The sequence below is a fragment of the Petaurus breviceps genome, unplaced genomic scaffold (genome assembly GCF_028583685.1).
Source record: "Petaurus breviceps papuanus isolate PSGF00001 unplaced genomic scaffold, PetGlider_PUasm1.0 98, whole genome shotgun sequence".
In the NCBI taxonomy this organism is placed as follows: Eukaryota; Metazoa; Chordata; class Mammalia; order Diprotodontia; family Petauridae; genus Petaurus; species Petaurus breviceps.
The window spans coordinates 8,210,148-8,220,948 of NW_027187460.1; positions in this window are offsets into that span (position 1 = coordinate 8,210,148).

Below are 10,801 nucleotides of genomic sequence, written 5' to 3' on the forward strand. Positions count from 1 at the left end.
TTCCTGAAGAATTTTATTCTGTGGGATATTCCTTATCTTTTCACTGAGCCACTTGAAACCTGCTCTCCTAAAGTCTATGCTATTTCTTAGGCTGTATCTATCTTTCCTATCCTTCTCTATCATAGATGCTTAGATAGTATATTACTTTTTACTGTGCTTTCCAATATTTTCATCCTAGCAATTAGTTCCTCCTTCTTAGGAAAAGTCAGGTCCGTAATAGTGACTCCTTTTATTCCTTCCTCCATCTTTCTAGGTTTCTTCTCACATTATAATTTATAAGTCAGTTCTGTGCCTTTCACCCCAATCACTAGGAATTGGCAGTATTCATCAGATTTGAAAAATAATCAGAAAATCTCTAGGAAGGCAGCAGTTTTCTCTATTGTTACTGCCAGATCAACAAATAGTTATTTTGAGACCTCTTGGCAGTGTGTCACCAAAAATCAACTACTTGGCTCTTCAACTTCTGAGCATTAATCAGTGACTTCTTTCCTGATAACATGTATAAATCTGATATGTGACAGGAACAAAAGTAACAGAGTACCCTAAGAGGAGTTGGGAGGCAGGCAACTCAAACCACTGTCACCATCACCTTGATCGCCGTCTTCCCTTTCCCAAGAAAGACCAGGGCCCTGAATCCAAGAGCCCTGGGAGTAGCAGGATCCCTCAAGCCACCAGACCTGTTTTTAGCACAGCCCCCGAAGCCATTAAAGAGAGAAACTATTGGAGAGAAGGAATTCACTTTCCTCATCACCACTACCACTAACTGCTGACCAGCTGCCACCAACAGGCAGCCTCTCCTAAAGCACCAATTCTGCATCTAGCCCAACCTTCCCTGCCAACTTCTAGGGAGGTAGCTCCTGTGGAGAAGGGATCAGCCATCCCTACCAACTGCCAATCAATTGCCACTCACAGAAAAGGCAAGCCAGACTAAGAGAAGCAGCAGTACTCCGAAGGAAAGACGGGAGGTAACATGTACCAAGCAAATTAAACCACGACACATTGACCACTATCTCCCTTCTAACCCTGATGGTAACAGCCCAGATCTATGAACCCAATACCCTTGGGATTAATAATAGTTTCCAGATATTAAAAATGGAAAATAGCTTCCAGTTCAGTGTCAAATGGTTCAACATTAGAAATGGTATGATTTTATCAGTGATAATGACATTAAAGAAAAGATCTTACCTTCTGTTCTGTCTTTGCACCCTAAGGAGAAGAAAACAGCTAGGTGGTACAGTGAATAGAGTGCCGGACCTGGAATCAGGAAGACCTGAGTTCAGATGTGACCTCAGTTATTAGTTGTATGACTGGACAAGTCACTTAATCGCTGCCTGCCTCAGTTTCCTCAACTGTAAAATAGGGATCATAAAAACCCTTACCTTATAGGGTTGTTCTGAGAATCAATTGAGATAATATCTATTAAGCACTTAGCACAGTGCTTTGCAAGTAATAAACACTTAATAAATGCTTCATCCATTCATTCATTATTCCATAAGCTGCTTTATTAAAAGGGTACAGTTCCTTATCCATAAAGAGGGCCCCTATCTGCTTCTGATACTTAGTTCCAAGTGGTCAGTGGCCCTTCTTCCCTTCTCTGAACTACATTCTTCTACACTGTGCCCTTCTGACAGGTCAGGATAGCTCTTTATCTTTAGATCTTTTTTCTTGTTTTTTTTTCTTTCAGGGAGAAAGAAAGACAAAGGCAGATAGACAAGATCAGACAGACATAAAGATAGAGGCAGAGAGAAATAAAAACAGAGAGAAAGAGAGACAGAGAGAGAGAGACAGAGAAGAGGTGCAGAGACACAGAGAGAAAATTTGTCTGTATCTAAATTTCCTTCTGACCACCAGACAAAGATACCCTGCCTGTAAGTAAGATGCCTGAGAGTGATTGTGAAGAGAAAAAAAAAGAACAAAGAGAAATTTTCTTCAGAAATTTCTTTGTGATGGCATGAGAAATATAATGCTAGACTTGTATTCAGGAGGAATTGGGGTCAAACCTTGCCATGTACTTACTAGTTGTGTGTACTTAACCTTTCCAAGTTTCAATATCTTTATATGTAAAATAGTTATAATAATGCTTCCATGAAGGGGTTAATATGAGTATTGGATGAGTTATTATATGCAAAGTACTATATAAAAACCAGCTAATATTACTACTTACAGCTATTCAGGCCATATATCCATAATCACATTTTTATTTAGCCTTTCAGTGCCTGCTTATTAGGTCTAGAGCTTTAGAGGCAGCATCGTATCCTTTACATTCCAGGCTCTATGCCAATTCTTGGGGACATTGGAAATGCCTACCATTTCAAGGTATGTCAGTTTTGAACCAAGGTGGACATATCCTGTTTACAGTAGGTGCCTAGTCTTTCAATATGGCTTCTTAAAACTGAGGGCTCCTCTTTTAGCTCGAGTCCAGTGAGGAAGGTTCAAGTTATTATATACCACTTTCATCATCCAAAGGAGCTAGAAGTAGCATGGTCTCAATTGCACTTATATTACTGAGGATGATTAAATTGTCAGTTTTCTCATATAACAATTTCCACAAGAAAAGCTAAAATAAAATGGCTAACACTTTAGTCTCTAGAACCAAAAGCTTCCAGACTCTCTCTTTGCTCCTACTTAGAAGCCAAGAGCTAGATAAACTGGCCCATTCATACGTCGACCTCCCACCTTGAGGTGTAGCTGTTCAGATTAGTGGTTGCCTCATATAGCCCTTGAGTTCCAGTCACTCTTTACTCCATGGTTATCCCCTCATCATCTACCATGGCAACATATCTCCTCCCCCCCCCCTTTTCTTTTTTGGATCCATATTCAAATCAACTAAGTCATTGTTCCTGGAAAAGATATGCCAATCTACTCTCCTATGGCTCTACCCATCCCTATAATCTTACAAACTAAAGTATCCTTCCTTGGCCACAAATTCCCAATATACATGGTCTCTCTCATTAGAACATAAACACTGAGGGTGGCAGAGAAGAGGCAGGAAGTTGCCTGTGCTCTCCCCAGTTTTCTTCAAAACAACTTTAAATCAAGCCTCAAAACAAATTCTGGAGTGACAGGACCCACAAAAAGACAGGGTGAAAGTGTTTTTCCAGTCCAAGATAACTTGGAATGATTGTAGAAAAGGACTGTCTTACTTGGGTAAAAGGAGAGTGAAACCCAGTGCAGACAGTGTCCAAGCAAGCAAGCTAGATACTCTATCCCCAGAACAAATCAGCAATCAAGGCCCCGTTCTCCAGCTCAGCCCTTAGTGGAACAGTGGACCAACTATGAGGCCTCCAGCCCAGGCCAGTCAGTGAGCCATTAGCTTCTTTGACTGAGACCCTGGCGACTGGCACAAGAAGCTTGGGACTGTGCTCCCTGCTCCTCAGGACTAGAGTTCAGCTTTAAAAGTGATGAAATAGACTGGAAAATGAAACAAAACAAAAACATTAACCAGAGAAGGTTATTATTACACAAAGCTATTATGGGAACAGGGAAAATCAAAACACAAATTCATAAGGAGAACAATGTCAAAATGCCTACATGCAAAGCCTCAAGAAGAAATATGAATTACTAAGTCCAATAAGTCCTCCTGGAAGAATTATAAAAAGATCTTTAAAATCATATAAAAAGAAGTAGAAGTTGGGGCGGCCACATAGCACAGCGAGTAAGAGCACCAGCCCCACTGTCGGGATGATCTGGGGATTGAATCCAGGCTCAGACACTTAGCACCCACCCAGAAACACCTGGCTGTGTAACCTTGAGCAAGTTACTTAACCCCAATTGCTTAAAAAAAAAGTAGAAGAAAATTGGGAAAAGAAATGAGAGTCATGTAAGAGAATCATGAAAAAAGAATCAACAGTTGGTAAAGGAAGCTCAAAAATCCACTGAAGTAAACAAGAAAAAAAAAAGAATTAAAAGTAGAATTGGCCAATTGAAAAGGAGGCACAAAAGTTAACTGAAGAAAATAATTCATTAAAAATTAGAATGGGGCAAGTGGAAGTTGATGACTCTATGAGACATCAAGAGTCAATCAAAATCAAAAGAATGAAAAATAGAAGAAAATGTAAAATACCTCATTGGAAAAAGAACTGACCTGGAAAATAGATATAGGAGAGAAAATTTTAAAATTATTAAACTACCTGAAAGTCAGGATTAGAAAAAGAGCTTGGAGATTGTACTTCAAGAAATTACCAAGGAAACCTGTCCTGATATTCTAGAACCAAAGGGTAAAATAGTCACTGAAAGAATCCACTGACTACCCTCTGAAAGAGATCCCAGAATGAAAACTCCCAAGAATATTACAGCCAAATTCCAGAACACTCAAATCAAGGAAAAAATACTACAAGCAGCCAGAAGTAAATAATTCAAATATCAAGGAGTCACAGTCAGAATTACACAGGATTTAGCAGTTTCTATATTGAAGGATAGGAGGGCTTGGAATATGATATTCCAGATGGCAGAGGAGCTTGGATTCAACCAAGAACCAACTACCTAGCAAAATGGAGCATGATCTTTCAAGGGGAAATGAACATTCAATGAAATAGGGGACTTTTAAACTTTCCTGATGGAAAGACCAGAGATGAACAGAAAATTTGATCTTCAAATACAAGACAAAAAAGAAGCATAAAAAGGTAAACAGGAAAGAAAAAGATATATTTTTCAATAAGGTTAAACTGCTTACATCCCTACATGGGAAGATGATACTTATTACCCCTTAAGAGCTATCTCTAAACTGAATCAAATTTAGAAAAATGAGAGCCATTCCCCAACTAGTAAATGACCAAAAGACATGATCAGTTTTCAAATGAAGTAATAAAAACTATTTATAGCCATATAAAAATACTCTCACTACTGATTGGAGACATACAAATTAAAACAATTCTGAGGTACTACCTTATACCTATTAGATTGATGAATAGGACAGAAAAGGTAAATGACAAAGTTTTGAGTTGATGTGGGAAATATGAGACATTTGTGCACTGCTTGTGGAATTGTGAACTGATCCAACCATTCTGTAGAATAATTTGGAACTATGCCCAAAGTTCTATAAACCATGCATACCCTTTGACCTAGTAGTGCCACTACTAGGTCTGTATCCCAAAAAAGATTTAAAAAGAAAAATTACCTATGTGTACAAAAATTGTTATAGCAGTTTTTTTGGGGGGGAAAAGAATTAGAAATTGAGGGATCCCTATCAACTTGGGAATGGCTATATAATTTGTATCATATGATTTATGACAGAATACTATTGTACAATAAGCAATGATGAGCAGGATGTTCTCAGAAAAAAAACTGAAAAGACTTGCACAGACTGATGCAAAGTGAAATGTATTATGTACAAAGTAACATTATAAAATAAGCTGTGAATGACTTATTCTCAGAAATACAACAATCCAAGACAATTGTGAAGGACTTATGTTGAAAAATGCTATCCATTCCTAGAGAGTGATGGTGTCTGAATACAGATTGAAGCATACTTTTTTAAACTTTATTTTTCTTGAGTGTTTTTGGGGGGTCGTCTATGTTTTCTTTCATAATATGACTATTATGGGGGGAAAGAACAGTATCTCTATTAGGGCAGTTACAAGGGGTATAGTTAGACAGAGGGCATGGGTATAAACTGACTGTGATGGCACGATATAAAAATATTAAGCAGTGAAAAAGAGAATTGCACTGAGAGAAGAGGGAAGGGAGAGAATGAAGTTAATTATATGACACAAAGGTGTATGTAAAAGACTTAGTAGAGTTGAGGGAAATAAGGGAGGGGGGTGAGCATTGTTTGAACCTTACTCCTATTGGGTTTGGCTCAAAGAGGGAAGAACATAGACACTCAATTAGGTATATAAATTGATCTTACCCTATAGGGAAATTGAGGGAGGGGGCAAGAAAAGAGGGAGGGACAGATAGAAAGGAGACCTGATTGAGGGAGGCAGTGATCAGAAGCAAAACACTGGTGAGGAGGGACAAGGTAAAAGAAGAGAGAGAGAAAAGTATAAACAGGGGAAAATAACAGTTAATAATCATAACTATGGATGCAAATGGGATGAACTCTCCTATAAAATGGAAGCAGATAACAGAGTGGATTAAAACCAGAATTCTACAATATGTTGCTTACACTTAACACATTTGAAGCAGAGAAACACACAAAGAGTAAAGGAAAAAAAGGCTGTAACAGAATATATTATGCTTCAGATAAAGTAAAAAAAAAGACAGAAGTAGTAATCTTGATCTCAGACAAAACAAAAGCATAACAACAATAATAACAATAGATCATATTCAAAGAGAGAAGGAAGGAAAATACATCTTGCTAAAAGTTTACCTTTACATAAAGTAAAATGAATACTAAACATAGACATCATATAATATAGCATGTATTAGGGAATAAAAACCTCACTATCAACTGCAGAGAGGCAGAAATATTAAATGCATCCTTTTCAAATAATGATGCAATAAAAATTACATTTAATAAAGGGCCATAGAAAGATAGATCTAAATTCCATTGAAAATCAACAGGCAGATTTCAGAAAAATCTGTAAAGGCTTCAATGAACTGATACAAAGTGAAATGAGCAGAACCAGGAAAACATTGTGCAAAGTATTAGCAACATCATGTGATAATCAACTCAGCTCTTTTCAGCAAAACAGTGATCCAAGAGAAGTACCAAGGACTCATAAAGAAAAATGCTATCCATATCAAGATAAAGAAATGATGGACTCTGAATACAAATCAAGGAACTATGTTTACATTACAGAACATGTATAAACTATATTAACCTGCCTAACGTTTTTGGAAGAGGGGAGGTGAGGGAGAAAGATGTGGAACTCAAAACCTTGTAAAATTGACTGCTAAAAATTTTCTTGACATATAATTGGGAAAAAAAATACTTTAAAAAAATTCATTGGAAACTAAACAATCTAATTCTAAAGAATAATTGAGAACAAATTATAGAAGTAATAATAATAATAAAATTCATCAAAAATGATAAAAATGAGGCAATATACCAGAATTTGTGAGATGTAATTAAAGTGGTATTTAGAGGAAAATTCATATCTCTAAAAGCTTACACCAATAAAATAAAGAGCAGATCCATGAACTGTGCATCAATTAAAATAAACTAGAAAAAGAACACTAAAAATCCCTAATTAAACACCAATTTTGATATCCTGAAAATCAAAGGAGAGATTAATAAAATTGAAAGTAAGAAAACCATTCAATTAATAAATAAAATTAAGAGCTGGTTTTATGGGGAAATTACCAATAAAATAGAAAAACTTTGTATTAATTTGATTTAAAAGGGAAAGAAAATCAAATTACTAGTATTAACCACCAAAGAAGAGGACATTAAAGCAATAATTAGTAGATATTTTGACCAATTGCATGCCAATAAATCTGACAATCTAAGTGAAATGGCTGAATATTTTTTTTAATATATAAATTATCCAGATTAGCAGAGAGGAAACACCAATTACAAAAAGAAATTGAACAAGTCATCAACAAACTCCCTAGGGAAAAATGTCCAGGGCTAGATGAATTTACAAGTGAATTCTACTAAACATTTAAATAACAATTAATTCCAATACTCTATAAACTACTTGGAAAAATAGACAAAGAAGGAGTCCATCCAGATTCCTTTTATGACTCAAATATGGTGCTGATACCTAAATCAGGATTAGCTGAAACAGAAAAAAGAAAACTATAGACCAATTTCTCTAATGAATGTTGATGGAAAATTTTGAAATAAAATATTAGCAAGGAGATTATGACCATATATCACCAGGATCATATACTATGATGTGGTAGGATTTATACCAGGAAACCAGGGTTGATTCAATATAAGGAAAACTATCAGCATAATTGATCATATCAATAATAAAACCAACCAATATTTTACGATTATCTAAATAGATGCAGAAAAAAAAACTTGACAAAATGCAGCACCCATTCCTAAAAAAAAAAAAAAAGACCAGAGAGCATAGGAATAAGGGAGCTTGCCTTTAAATGATAAAAAGTATCTATTTAAAACCATTAGCAAACATTAACTGTAATAGAGATAAACTATAAGCCTTCCCAATAAAATTAGAGGTGAAACAAGGATGTCCATTAACCACTATTATTCAACATTGTATTAGAAATGTTATCTTCAGCATTAAAAAAAGAAAAAGAAATTGAAGAAATTAGAATAGGGTATGAAGAAACAAAAGTATCACTTCGCAGATGATGCGTTATACTTAGAGAATCCTAGAGGATCAACTAAAACACTACTTGAAATAATTAACAACTTTAGCATAGTTGCAGGATTAAAATAAATTCACATAAATTGTCAACATTTCTGTATATTAACAACAAAATCAAGCAGCAGGAAATTGAAAAAGAAATTCCATTTAAAGTAACTTTAAACAATATAAAATACTTGGAAGTCTATCCACCAAGTCAAACCTACTAACTATATGAACACAATTGGAAAACATTTTTCACACAAATGAAGTCTGATCTCAAAATTGGGGGGAAAATCAACTACTCATGGGTAGGCAAAGTCAATATAATAAAAATGACAATTCTATCTAAATTAATTTACGTATTCAGTGCCATACCAAACAAACTACTAAAAATTATTTTATAGAGCTAGAAAAATAGTAACAAAATTAATCTGGAAGAACAAAATGACAAGAATATCTAAGGAATTAATGACAATATATGCAAAGGAAAGTAGCCTAGCCATACCAGATCTCAAACAATATTGTAAAGTGGCAATCATCAAAGCTATTTGGTATTGGCTGAAAAAAGAATAGTGGATCAGTGGACTAGATTAGGTACACAAGCTATCATGGTAAATGACCATAGTAATTTAGTGTTTGATAAACTCAAAGACCCAAGCTTCTGGGATAAAAACTCATTATTTGATAAAACTGCTTAGAAAATTGAAAAATATTGAAGAAACTAACATCTTACACTATATACCAAGATAAGGTCAAAATGGATACAGGATTTTGACATAAAGGGTAATTCCATAAACAAATTAGGAGAACAAAGAATAGTTTACCTGTCAGATCTATGGAGAAGGGAAGAATTTATGAGTAAAGAAGAGATAGAGAACATTACAAGATATAAAATGGATAATTTTGATTATATTAAATTAAAAAGGTTTTGCATAAACTATAAGAATTAAACCAAAATTAGAAGGAAAGCAGAAAGCTATAAAACAATTTTACAACAATTTTCTCTAATAAAGGCCTCATTTCTCAAATACATGGAGAACTGAGCCAAATTTATAAGAACACAAGTAATTCCCCAATTGATAAATGGTCAAAGAACATGAACAAACATTTCTCAGATGAAGAAATCAAAGCTACCTATAGTCATGAAAAAATGTTCAAATTATTATTGATTAGAGATATATAAATTAAAACAATTCTGAGGTATCACCTCAGATGTATCAGATTGACTAATATGACAGAAAAGGAAAATGATAAATGTTGGAGAAGATGTGGAAAAATTGAGACACTATTGTACTGTTGGTGTATTTGTGAATGGATCCAACCATTCTGGGCAATAATTTGGAACAATACCCAAAGGGCAATCAAACTTTGCATATCCTTTGATTCAGCAATACCACTGCTAGGTCTGTATCCCAAAGAAATTATATATTAACTCTGTATCAGGCAGTTAATGCCCACAGTTTCTGCTTGGATAATCCTGATTGACTACAGGGGTCTCTTAAGTAATTTCCCTCTTGCTTCTTTAGATACTCAACCCAGACACTCTCCCTTCTTGTCTCAATAAATAAATCCCCCTTACCTGAGCTCACCCAAACCTGGCACTGATAAGTGAATCTGAGAACTTTTCCACCACATCTTGGTTTAATAGGAATGTCACCTCCCACATTTGACACCAATTACCTATTCTTCACCAAGTCCATTTTTAGGATATGTAACATCGCCACCTGAACCCCAACTTCAATCATGTTTTCTCCCTAATGCTTTTCCTTTGCATTGATTGCCTTTTTTCCAACCATGAGGACAAATATGCCTGTCCATATTGTCATATAGTATAGGTGTATATGCTTTTTTTCCCACATGCTTGCTGAGCTACATGACAGCAAAGTTCTTGTTTACACTCATTTCCTGAGGATTTATTTCCTGTAAATTCCAGAACCCAGATCTTTGTTTTAACCCAAGATGGGAAACCAAATAAATCATCCATCTTCATTTTGTATTTTTATCCCCAAAGCTTAACCCACTGTCTGGGACAATATAAGTGCTAAAGAAATTCTATTTTATTCATTCACTTACCCTTGAAATTTCACAATACCCTTCAGAGATTCATGGTCTCAGCACTGGTAGGGACGTTGGGGTTATCTTGCCTTTCTTATAACTAAACAGCAATCCCTTCTACAACATCCTTAATAATAGAGATGCAGACCTAAATTGAAGACTTCTAGTGATGGAAAACATACAAGGACCTACATTTAATTTCCCTTTTTTTTGGACACTTTAGTTTTTAAGAATCCTTCAAATATTTGAAAGTTATTAGCTTAGCACATATCTTCTCTAAACAAATTCACTCACCCCTAGGCTAAAAATTTCCATTTTCTTCAGCTGATTTTTATATGATACTGTTTCAGATTTCTTCAACATTCTATTCACTCTCTTCTATAAATACTCATGTTTGTCAATGTCCATTATAAAATACTGTGTCAAGAAATGTACATAATTCAGTTATGGTCTGCCCAGGGCACATTATAGCAAATATCCCCTTGTTCCATGCAGATACTACACTTCTATTAATGAAGCCAAAGATGAGATAAGTCTTT